Consider the following 12,067-nt stretch of genomic DNA (forward strand, 5'->3'; position numbering starts at 1 on the left):
TCCCCCCCCCCCCCCAGTACAAGCTGTGGGCCAGAAAGCATCTAACTTGTTTGGAATGTAAGCCACCATCCAAGTGCATGGCATATGGCTGCGCACTTCTCAACTCCCACATCCTAGCAAAAATGCAACTGCCGTCCAAGTGTGTACAAGCTCAGTGTGAGAAATGGCAGTGGTTTATAGAACCCACTGGGCCAGGAGCTTCTGCCAGACTTGAGAGGGAGAAAGGGGGCACAGAGTGGCAGGAACAGGAGGAAATGTTCTGAAATGAAAGCAAAGCATGCTCTGCCAGCTTAGAAAGGTGGATTTTTTTTTTAAATGTACTTTTCCATTGCATAGTGCCTCCTACAGGGAGCCTACCTTCCTTCGGGTTTAGGAGGAGAATCAGACTTGAGACCCTTCTAACTGTCCTGGTACATGTCTGCTGGGGAAACTTTGAACGTAACATTGAAAGGCCATTTAGTAGAATCAAGTCCAATATCCTTAAAAGGCTTGTTTTAGCTATGGTGTTAAAGAAATTCTCCCTTGACTCTCTGCCTTAGTCAGCATGTGTTGTTTGTCTCTAAGTGTGTGTTCCCTAGGGATCAGAAGCCAATTAAGAGTCATGAAGGGGCACACTGTACTGAAAACCAGCCAGCCTCTGTGGTCCTCTCAATGTCTCTGAGCTGTTAATAGGTAAAGGTCTCTACTCCTGTTTCCTTCACAGTGAACATACATGTGTATGTGTGTGTCCTAACCTTAACATTATGTATGATGACTTTAACAGATAGTGTTTAATCATGACTTATTTGACTGTCTTCATAATTGATGAGGACTGGGTGGTTTAGGGTTCTACATTATTCTGCCTGTTAAACCCACTCATCTGTCAATACCAGTTTATTCATGTACTAGGTGATATCTTATGCATAGAAGACAGACAAAATCGCCATGGTCTCTGTTCCCCTTGCTACTCTCAATAAGTACTTGTCAATTGATCAATTAATTGTGACACTTTCAATATCACCCCAATATGCGGTCAAACAATTTCTCTTTCTCACGTTGGAAAAAAGAAAGTTGTGCCAAAGTAGAATCCCAAAGTAGCCAACTATTACTTAATGTCCCATATGAGATGTGCCAAAAATAATCCTTCCTTAACACATTAATGAGCAAGTGACAGGAAATAGAGGGGAAACTATAAGGAGAAAATCTGAAGCAAGCAAGGTAAGTAATAAAGGAGTGACTGAGTGAGCATATTGATGTGGGTGACATCTCTCAGCAGAGGGGATTCACAGCGAAATGGCTCTGAGCCAGTCTAACAGAAGAAATGGCTTCTGAAGACTTCGGTGATGGGCGTGAGATGCACTTCATAAAGGAGGGTTCAGGGGCACTGCAGGATTCAAGATGAGCCGACATCTAGCCTGTCCTCAAAGAGCTTCTACACCAGAAAGGAAACTGCTGACATCTAGAACTGTCAATGCAGATATTCGCCGAGTTGTCAATTCAAAACCAAAAGTAACTGGTTCTAGAATGATCATGGGAGTAAGTCATGTGACACCAAGTAAGGCTGACCTTTTGCTCTTTCTCTCATGTAAGTGCTTTTGACTTTGTTTAGTTTTTTTCTTTTTCTGCTCTGGAACTAGGCTCCAAAAAGGCACACACAACCAGGAGAAGGCACAGACACTGTTTCCCAGCAAGAGACAGGAAGGCAGCCTTTCTGGCTATTTCTTTACCATTTCTCAGGGTCACATAGCTCTCTGTGCCTGTGTTTTCCCCTGCTCATCCCTAAGGTAACTGTTCCATAAGGTTGTCTGCCTTCACCTTCAGCGTGCAGGAGTACATACACACTCAAACCACAGAGGCTTGTGAACAACGCAGGCTCAGGGTTGCACACCTGTACATCCCTGGGCACACTGGGAAACCTGCGGCCTCCTAACAAGCTAACGGTGGTAACATCCAAGCAAATAAAAACTTCCCTGAGACGTATTGCATCTCAGGAAATGTAGGTAAGATATATACATCAACTCATTTAACTTTTCCACTGGCTCAGGCGGAATACAACAATTTCCCCCCACTTACAAATAAAAAAAAAACAGGAAAGTTCACTTCAATAAATCACACACAACAGGATGGCTACATAAACAATAACTGAGTTAAACAAACAAACCAACAAAACCCTGTGACCACGAATCACTCCGTTTTCTGGGGAAGCATTTAGACATTTAAAGTTTTCTTTTATCCTGGGTATTTTTCTTCTCCTAATCATCGGGTACTACAGGAGACTAGTTTAGCTGCCCACACTTAAGAACTGTACTAAGTACTTATCCTGACAGACAGTGGATGACTCAAACTTGCTTCAGCCCATGCTCCCGAACACTACATCCTATTGAGTCTCTAACTCCTCAAGCAATAAAGGCTGAGAATATAATTCTAGATCTCAAAAGCTATTTCAGAACTACTACACCTTTTATGTCAAATGTAACCATGTTTCCTTAAGTTCTGAACACTTCCACTCTTAGAAAGCCCGAGAAACAGAGAGAGTGCACAGGACGGAAACAAATTCACTGGATTCTACCTACAAGGACCCCCTTCCTATGCCCTCGCCCAATCCACATGTAACCTAACAAGATACATAAATCTGAGTGGATTGGTGGCTCATATAAACAATTCAGACCTTATCATCCCTCTCTGAACTGACTCCAATTCATCAAAAATGTAGGCGCCGGTTATATATGGCACCTTCCATTAGCTGAAACACACCAATAAATTTCCAAAATGTAGACTCAGCACGCACACACACACGCACACACACACACACACACACACACACACACACACACACACACACACAAAGGTGGAGAAATCCCCATGTCTATTGTGAACTCCGTGCAGCCCCACCTCCTCTGTGCAATCTCAAATCATGCATAATGCAACACCGCAGCCACTAACAGCAGGCGCGCACCAGATAATTTACACTTGTTTTTATGGACACGAGGAACTGATCTTTGAAGCTGTCCCTAATGAGATTCCGCTTGGCCCTAACAGCATCCTGAGAGAGTGTTCCGGTGTTTTCTACTTGGCATCCGGTGCATATTTATAACGCACAATGCAGGCTCATTTAAATTGTACGTGTGGATTTTGGTGTTTTCTCTATTTGAGAGAGATTGTCATATACTAAAAAGGACTGACTCCCCACTTACTAAACCCTGCTTTACCCAAATAATGTCACCGCCAGCTGTTATGGGTACTTTTCAAAGAGGCAGGTCCATCAAAGGGTGTCTACCTGCAGGCTAGAAAGCTGCACCAGCTCTAACCCTGCTTGTAAGTCCAGAGACTCAATTAGGTCCTCAGCCAAAGGGCATGGCCAGAAAGGCTAATTATACAACCCATTGGGGCAGCCACTGCCCGGGAAGAGCTGGGGAGAAAACTTGGACTCAGTCACCTAAATTAAAAACTTCCTACTCCCAAAAGGCTTACAATGCAATGCAGCACCACTCTCTTATTCTCTCTCCTTCCTGAGCGTTTCCACTCCATGTAAAATTCTTTCTTAAGATGGGAACTTAAGATGGGAAGGGTTTTCTTTTCTTTTCTTTTTTTCTGGGGAGTTTACTTCTTTTAATCATCTGGTACTACAGGAGTCTATAGTTTAGCTGCTCATACTTAAAATTCTACCACAGTCTTGGTCTGGCTTTTATTTGGTTTCCCTTTAAGTCCATTTTAAAAAGGCTTTCCAGTTTCTATAATACCAAAGTTGTAATCAGGGACTCTGTGAAGACAGTGGATCTATAAGAGCTTTTGGTTTTGCTTGTTTTGTTTTTCTCACTATGTAGACCGGGCTGGCCTTGAAATCACAGAGACTATCTCTGCCTCCTCAGTGTTGAGATTAAAGGTGTGCACTGCCATGACCACCTATGAGATCTTTCAGAATATAGAAAGGAACAAATGAGGAGGGAAAGGCGGAGGGATGGGGGGAGGGGAAGGGTGGAGGGTTGCGGGGTAGAGGGGTGAGGGAAGGAGACCTGTACAAAAAAAAAACGTATAATTGTGTATATGTATGAAAATATCGTACTGAAACCCATTACTTTTATTTTTTTACTAACTTAAAAAAGTTTTGAGACAAAAGAACCAATGTACTATTGCAAAAACTACAGAAGAGCTGCTAAAACCACAGGCGTACAGAGTACAGTTTGCCTTATACAAAACTCATGACTCCTGTTATGACCGTTAACATATTTGCTTGCTCAGTCTTCACTGCAAGTATACGCCACAGAGCAGGGAGTTGCTAGCCAGATTCCTAGAACATGGGCAGAAATAGATAGATCTAAGTTAATTTTACACTTCTAACCCTCAGTCCACAGTCACTGACTTCCAACAGGATCAAGACATGAGCAGTAATTGAGTTAAAACACTATGCTTTACCTCACCTTTAAAGTTACAAATCAACATAGGAACTTTGAATCTCTAGGGCCTAATTCAGTGTTTCTCAACCTGTGGGTTGCAACCCCTTTGAGGTCACATATCGGATGTCCTGAATATGAGATATTTACGTTATGATTCCTAACAGTAGCAAAATCACAGTTACGAAGTGGCAATGAAACAATTTTATGGCTAGGGGGTTCACCAAAGCATGAGGAACTGCTAAAGAGTCACAGTATTAGGAAAGTTGCAAACCAAGTCTAATTGAATGTTAATCTTCAGTATTCTTTTCCTGTTAGCAATAAACTGATTACAATCAGAGTTGACCCAAGGCAGAATAGACTGCTGCATTACTGTAGGAACCCCACAAGTACTGAGGCTCTTTCAGCTCCATCCTGAGAACCACATGAGAGAATTTCCTAAATTATCTCTCTTATGCCAACTAACTACAATGTTAAGTATAAGTAAATACACATGGTCTCAAAGTGAAGGGATATTACCAGATGCCGCTGACTTCTTGGAGAAACACATACCACCTTTGAAACCCTGGAAACGCAGCTCCATTCGACAGGTATTGGAAGGCTGCCCAGACTCCAGCTAAGACCATGGCATGGTATACAAGGGTCAGAAAGAAAACAAGAACAGTCAACAGAGGTGCTATCTTCAGATTACATCCTAGTGGGAGGCAGTGTTTCACAATGGGAGAATACACTTTGAGCAGGAGCAAGTGTGTCCTATTCCTCTGGAGGCTTCAAGCCTGGATCTCAGTCCCCCTGTCAGGCAGCTCATAACTTCCTTTAACTCCAGCTCCAAGGGATCTGATGTCCTCTTGTGTATCATTCAGACACTTACACACATGTGGCACAACACACACACACACACACACACACACACACACACTTGGGGGTAAGTCTTACTTATCAACACTCTGAGTTTAAGCTAGAGGGTTTCCCTAAAAAGTGACGACAGCAGCTGGCCACGTAGTTCGGTTGGCAGACATCATGTTTAACATACATGAAGCCTTGGGTCTGATCCTTGGTAAAACACAAACAAGGTCCAGTGGCTCAACATTTACTCCAAGTATTTGGGAAGTTGAGGCAGGAGGATCATAAGTTCAAGGTCATCCTTGGCTACACAGCCAATGCAAGACCAGGCTGGGCTAACATGAGAACCTCCAACCACACCCACCCCCTTCCCACATACACACACAGAGAAAAGCGACAAGAATGGTAGTAGAGCCCTGGGCTCACTCAGAGACTTGGTAGTGAGGGTAGAGGACCAGCCTGCTGATCTTGGGCACCCACCATACCTCTTCCATTAGAAAAAAAAAAACAGAAATAAAGAGCGTCTAGGAATTGAAATGCAGCTTTCCTTCAATGTCAGCACAGAATCCAGACAGCTTTGAAGACCTTGGGAAAAGTCGGTGGACATCTCACCAAAGCTGGCACTAACTGTTGCCAAATGTCTGGCTGGCACCAACATACAGACTAAATTGGCCATGAAAACCTCTCTGTAGTCTTGCTCTTCTCAAAGGAAATAATTTTGTGATCAAGAATGTGGCTCGCCCAGAGGCCAGGCTTACAGGGAGGCCTTGGATTCTGAGCTTAACTCAATTGCATGGTTTAGGGCAAGAGTCTCGGGTTTCAGATGTGCAGTCAAGTAATCCGATCCTGTCAGATGGTTAATGGCTTCTCAAAAATCTGAAGTGTTAAATCCTTTTCCCAGCCTCCCCCAGAGCAATCAGAAGGTGTTTGTTCCCCAATTCCCACTATCCCCCAATCTCCTATTCTAATAAGCAGCTGTTAAGTTCACTAATGTCTTGAATACTTACTCAATCCTGAAGTTTTTTTTATATGTGACACTTTAAAAAAAAATCCCTTACGAGCGAGCAAAAGGATGATGAAAGCAAAATGCTTAGAAACAAACACCGCTTGACATCAGGGACAAAATGGGAACCTAATTGCTTAAGAGTTTGGGAAAAGCCTCTTTGCCCTATTGGTTCCACAAACCCAGTGACAGGCACAGTGAGAGTCACATCCTCCCATCCTTTGGCCCCTGACAAGGTAGAGTACTGGACGAGTGGGTGGATATGGTGTTCCCTGAGTGTCTGCGTCCTGTCAGAAACTTCACCACGACTCACTTCCTCTATCCTAGTTCAAGATCTCCTAGGAGGCAGTACAACCCTAAAAGTGTCCCAGCACACCAAATGTACAAGCAGGGAAAAAAGCCACAGTAACAGCAGACCATATACCCCTGCTACTGAGGCTGCTGGAGTGCTGGTGCCCCAGACATAATCATGATAGCCCTATTAAAAACAGTAACTGAATCATGCTGCATGGGCACTGCATACTTCACTAAGCACTACGCATCATCTAATAGAACCTCAGCCTTACTTTTTAAAGAAAGCTTTACTAAGTTCTAAAAGCAGAAAAGGTATCGATACTATACTCTTTATATGAATATTTATAATGTGTGTGTTACAGACATGACTCTGGAGGGGCTTAGTGGCCATGTGCACATATGTGCAGGCTTGAGATAAGATGCTTCAATGAAGTGAACTTTAATTCAGCCAAGCTATCTGGACAGGAAGCTCCCTCTTAGGATCCATTTGTCTCTACCTCCCAATGCTAGGTTTCTTTTAAATACAAGGTCTTACTGCATAGCCCTGGCTGGACCTGAACTCAGAGATCAGCCTGCCTGTGCCTTCTGAGATCTGGGGTTAAAGGTGCATGTCACCACACTCAGCATTACTTGAAAAAATTCGAATTAGATGTGTGTGTGTGTGTGTGTGTGTATACACACATATGCATGCATGCACACACATAGATATTATAAGATCAAACTTAGGTCCGCAGGCTTGGTCAAAAATGACCTTACTCATTTTGTCATTGTCCCTGTTGCTGGTAATGGGGGGGGGGGGGAGCCACAACGCTAAGATCCTCCCCAGCAGGCTTTAGCTGATGCTATAGTGAAGGCACTTACTACCACGCCTAGTGACCTGAGTTCAATGCCCCAGGACCCACATGGTAGAAGGAGAGAAATGACTCCCACAGTTTTTCTCTGATACACACACACACACACACACACACACACACACACACACACACACTCCCTCTTTCTCTCTCCATCCCTCCCTCCCTCTCTTTTTTCCCTCTTAAAAATTCTTTTAAAAATATCTTGTCTATAAAGACAAGTCCTCAGTAGCAGAGACTAAACATGAAGAGCACGTGGAAAGCAGACAAGGAAGGGGTCGGCTAAAGTCTGTCTATATTTTGTGCTAACGACTTCTCCAATGTTTTCATTTTTCACAAATACTTTTACTTGTGCCCACATTTCTGCTTTGCAATGATCACACCATTCCCAAACTCCCCAGTTTAAAGCACAAGCACTCAAGCTCACCTTCCCACATCCCCACTACTTAGCCTTTTATACTGAGATACAGAGTCCAGCATGGCTCCTGCAGCCTGGGGTCCAGCATCTCAGAAAACAGCACTGCGTGTGTATAATAACATGATGAGCCCTGCCTGTGCAGTGTGAGCTCCAGACTAAAGTGCTCTAATGGCCAGAGGACACATTTTCATTCCACACTCCACAAAATAACCACCTTGTAAAGGCAGGTAGGCAGAAGGGTCTCTCACCCTGAGCTGTTCAGTTTAACCTTCAGAACTGGGGACCAGCTGAAGGGAAGTGACCCCAGCAAGCACACAGCCAAGCTCTCGCATAAAGAGCTTGGAACCAAAGCAAAGCCCTTATGTAAAGTTAAATTGTTCTTTTTAGTCTCCCCCCCACCCCCCCAACCCTAGGCAAAAGGCTCTTTCAGCACAAATCCTGGTTGAATTAGCAGGGTCTAGCTGAGCCTGTAGGGAAAAAAAAAAACCCAGAACACTTGGTGGCTCTGAGTTACCAAAGAGCTCCGTTCTTTCTTTTTTGTCTGCAGAAAATGAAGCCCTGCTTACATGTTGGAGGAAATATTTCAAAACATTCTCTTTTTTCTCAAAGTGAAGAATTTATGGAAACAGATAATTAACAACAAATGACAAACAATCCAAGCAATAAAGGTCCCAGTTCGGTTGCCAAGATGATGGTATCAAATTCCAAGATAAACAGTGAAGCGTGCCATGGCCATTAGCCTCCTGGTGGGGTGGAGAAGGGAAAAGGAGCCATCCAGGACCAATCATCAAGGGCGGGAGTCGGGGCACAGACCATCTCCCAGGGGTTATTTCTTCCTTTCTGGATTATTAGCGGGGGTGCTGTTGGAGTTCAGAGAGAACAGGGGTCTCTATGTGACACAGAGCAGACCATCCAAGCCTTCCTATCTCAAGGTAGGACAGGGTAGGATGGGAAGAAGACAGACTCTATGGTATGCGGTGTAGATGAACTAAGATGTAAGGTTCTTAAGGGATTAGCTCTTCCCTGTCCAGTCTCCCCAAGCATCCACCCTTCCCCATTCTTCCCTTTTCTAGGTTTGGTAGCTCAAAACGTGTTTCAATGCTACCAGCCATGCCCAAAATGTGAGGTTAAGCAAGCTGGAAAACAAGCGAGGCTGCAGAAGTCAGAGTGGGGGCTCAGGCATATACTACATCTCCCGGGTCCGAACAGATGGTGAACTCAGGACACCATCGCTTCAAGCCTTCTTATGTTTCTCAAAAGCCGGTTCACAGTTCACCACGTGTCACATGGACTTACAAAGGAAAATGAAATCCAAATGTTAAGTTTTGAATTATCTAAAATGGCCTGAAAAAAAATATATCATTCCATCGCGGAAATAAAAATGGGTCAACAACACACCGAAAGTTGCTGTCCCAGCCATTTGTAGACTCACTGGTATGTTGAGTCATGCTGTGATCTCAAGAAAACCCAGGCATTTTTCTCTCATCTCCTTGCTGACCAAAGAGTTCATGGATACTGATCCTCTCCCAATGTGAAAGCCACGGCCAGGTCATCAGAGCTCTGATGTTCTACAGAAAGTTCAAGGTCAAAACAGACTGCATGTCTGATAAAGGTCCATTTCCTGACTCAAAGATGACCATCCTTCTACCGCACCCTCATATGAACTCTACCCTCAGGAGCAAGTCACCTCCCAAGGGCTCCACCCCATAATATTATGATTTAGACATTAGAATTTCACTATATAAATCTTGAAGAAACACAAATATTTAAACATCACACATAACATTGATCCAAGCAGGACCTATACATATATGTATATGTGTATATATATATGTATATATGTATATATATATACATACATACAGAGCACTGGATACGTTTATGTATATGTGTATATACATATGTATATATGTATATATGTATATATATATACATACATACAGAGCACTGGATACGTTTCAAAAGTAGAATGTGTTAAAGAAAGCATGATAAGAGCAATGGGGATTTTTATAATTATAAAATAAAATACAGGATGGGTAGACAGCTCCGTAGATAGAGTGCGTGCTGCTTCTCAAGCATGTGGATCTGAGTTCTGTGTCCCATTGCCCATGTAAAAGCTGGGCACAGCAGCATATGCCTGTAACTCTAGCACTGTGGCATGGATGGAGGCAGGTGCTTGAAGATCAGTGGCCAGGCAGTGAACTCCAGCTACAGGAAGAGATTTGTCTTTAAAAAAAAATTAAGGTAGAGATGACCTGTACCCTCCACATAAATACATAAACGCAGATGTTCACTCAAACTCCCAAACACACATGTCACACACACACACACACACACACACACACACACACACACACACACACACACGCACCACTTGATGATTTCATATTATCTCTAAATATTAGAGCAAATCCAACTGAGAGAAAATGGAGATTCCCCCCCCCCCAAAAAAACCCCTCAAAACTTATACCGAGCTGGTAAAATGTCTATGTCACAGCCGAGGGCTAAATCTTTCAAGGAATTAGCAAAGCATGCTAAGGCTGCGAAGCTCGAGAAGTTAGTTTTTCTTGATTTCAGCTGTTTGTCTTTGTTCAAAGCACATTTTAAAACAACATGTAAAAGGTTTGAATCTCGGGACTGTGACACAGATCCCTGAAACCAAATAAGAGTAATGCACTCGCTAAGCCAACCAGCGTCAATGCCAAATAGCCCACAGCAAGATGGGAAAAGGCATCTGCGTCATCCAAGAATTATCAAATCTTTGAGCTGGAAGGCTGTCTGTACAAGAAATAAATGGGTTTGAGCAGGGTCCATGTTATGAACCAGAGTCCTGCTGGCTTTTACAGAAGCCAAGCCTGGAACACCGATAACACTTGCTCTTCCTGAGGTTTCTAAGAGCAACACTAAAACTTTGTCTGTTAGCTTTATTGAATGCTCGTGCGGCTTGTCTTCTCTGCTTTTAATACATTTTTTTCTATGTTTTGTTTGTTTATTTAAAGGCAGTGGAGTGGGTAGGGTGCACCTGTGCCGCAGCAGGCTTGTGGGAATCAGAGGATGCCACGAGGGATCAGTGCTCTCTCCTAACATGTGTGTGCTGCAGAGCAAGCTCAAGGCATCGGGTTTGGTAGCAAGCGCCTTTATTCTCTGAGCCACCTTGTCTGCCTTGCTGTTGCTTTCCTTTTGTTTTTAAAGCATGTAACACTAAATGGGGCAAAACATTAAACATAATAACAGCTTATATTCCTGATTTACAGTAAGAAAGGAAAAAAATCGGAAACACTGCAAAAAACGCATTTTCTTGTACGCCTATGTAGTTCACCCCTTCGTTGTCAATGACAGAAGCTGAAGAGAAAAAGTCTCCAAAGCAAATAGTAAAAATATGTGAACCCAAATACCACAAGGGCCAAGAAATCCAACCATTTTCTCGAGTTACTACTGCCACACTGGAAGTCTGTGTGTACACAGAGAGAGAGAGAGCCACACTGACACAGTGGTCTTCAGGGTGTCTACACTGATATGGTATCGCCTAGCCATACTGGTGTGCTGTGAGAAGAGAGCTGAGGAAATCCTCAGAAGAGAGGAAGTACACTCACACACAGACCTTTCAGAACGCAGAAGACTTTGCCTCATAATGGCCCTCGGTATAGTAAGAGATGGAAGGCTAAGTAGTATCAACCATGCTTTTACATCTTAAAATCTCACCTTCATAAGTTCTAAAAAAAAATCTCAGAATTAAAGCTGACTTCATGATGTGTACACCTACTTCATCCTGTCATTCCATCAGAGCATCTCAGGTAAAGAAGCTGTGAAAAAGCCTGAACATAAACCAGGAGAGAGAAACCACTGTGAAAGGCTGGCCTGCGGGCTTCCAGGTATCACGGCCTATTTGCCCTCTAACTGTGGCCATGCTTTCTCTACCACCTTTCTCGGTGCCGCAAATATGGAAAACAAAAACACAGACGTAGCCGAGTGCTGGGCTGTCTAAGTTCAGTCTGAGCTTAGAGCTTAGAGCAAAACAAAGACCGACCAAGAGATTCAGGACTAGAGAGATGGCCTGGCAGGAAAAGGCAAGCCTCACACGTACAACGGCTTGGATCTGATCCCTAGAACCACATAAAGATGCCAGGAATGGAGGTTCATGCTTGTCACCCTGCACTGGGGAGGCAGAGACTAAAGGATTTCTAGGGCTCACTAGCCAATCAGTTGAGTTTTACTGGTGAGCAACAGGTCAATAAGAGGCCTTGTGTCAAAGGAGGTAGACATTGTCCCTGAGGATGACAATCACAAT

The 12,067-nt window shown here is 43.6% G+C and overlaps 1 protein-coding gene across 3 annotated transcripts in view; it reads right to left on the minus strand.

The window, feature by feature from the left end:
- MPPED2 (metallophosphoesterase domain containing 2) overlaps positions 1-12,067 on the minus strand; it is a 172,000-nt gene that overhangs the window by 146,130 nt on the left and 13,803 nt on the right. The window lies entirely within an intron of this gene.

The sequence above is a fragment of the Acomys minous genome, assembly GCF_964271855.1.
Source record: "Acomys minous genome assembly, chromosome: 3".
In the NCBI taxonomy this organism is placed as follows: domain Eukaryota; kingdom Metazoa; phylum Chordata; class Mammalia; order Rodentia; family Muridae; genus Acomys; species Acomys minous.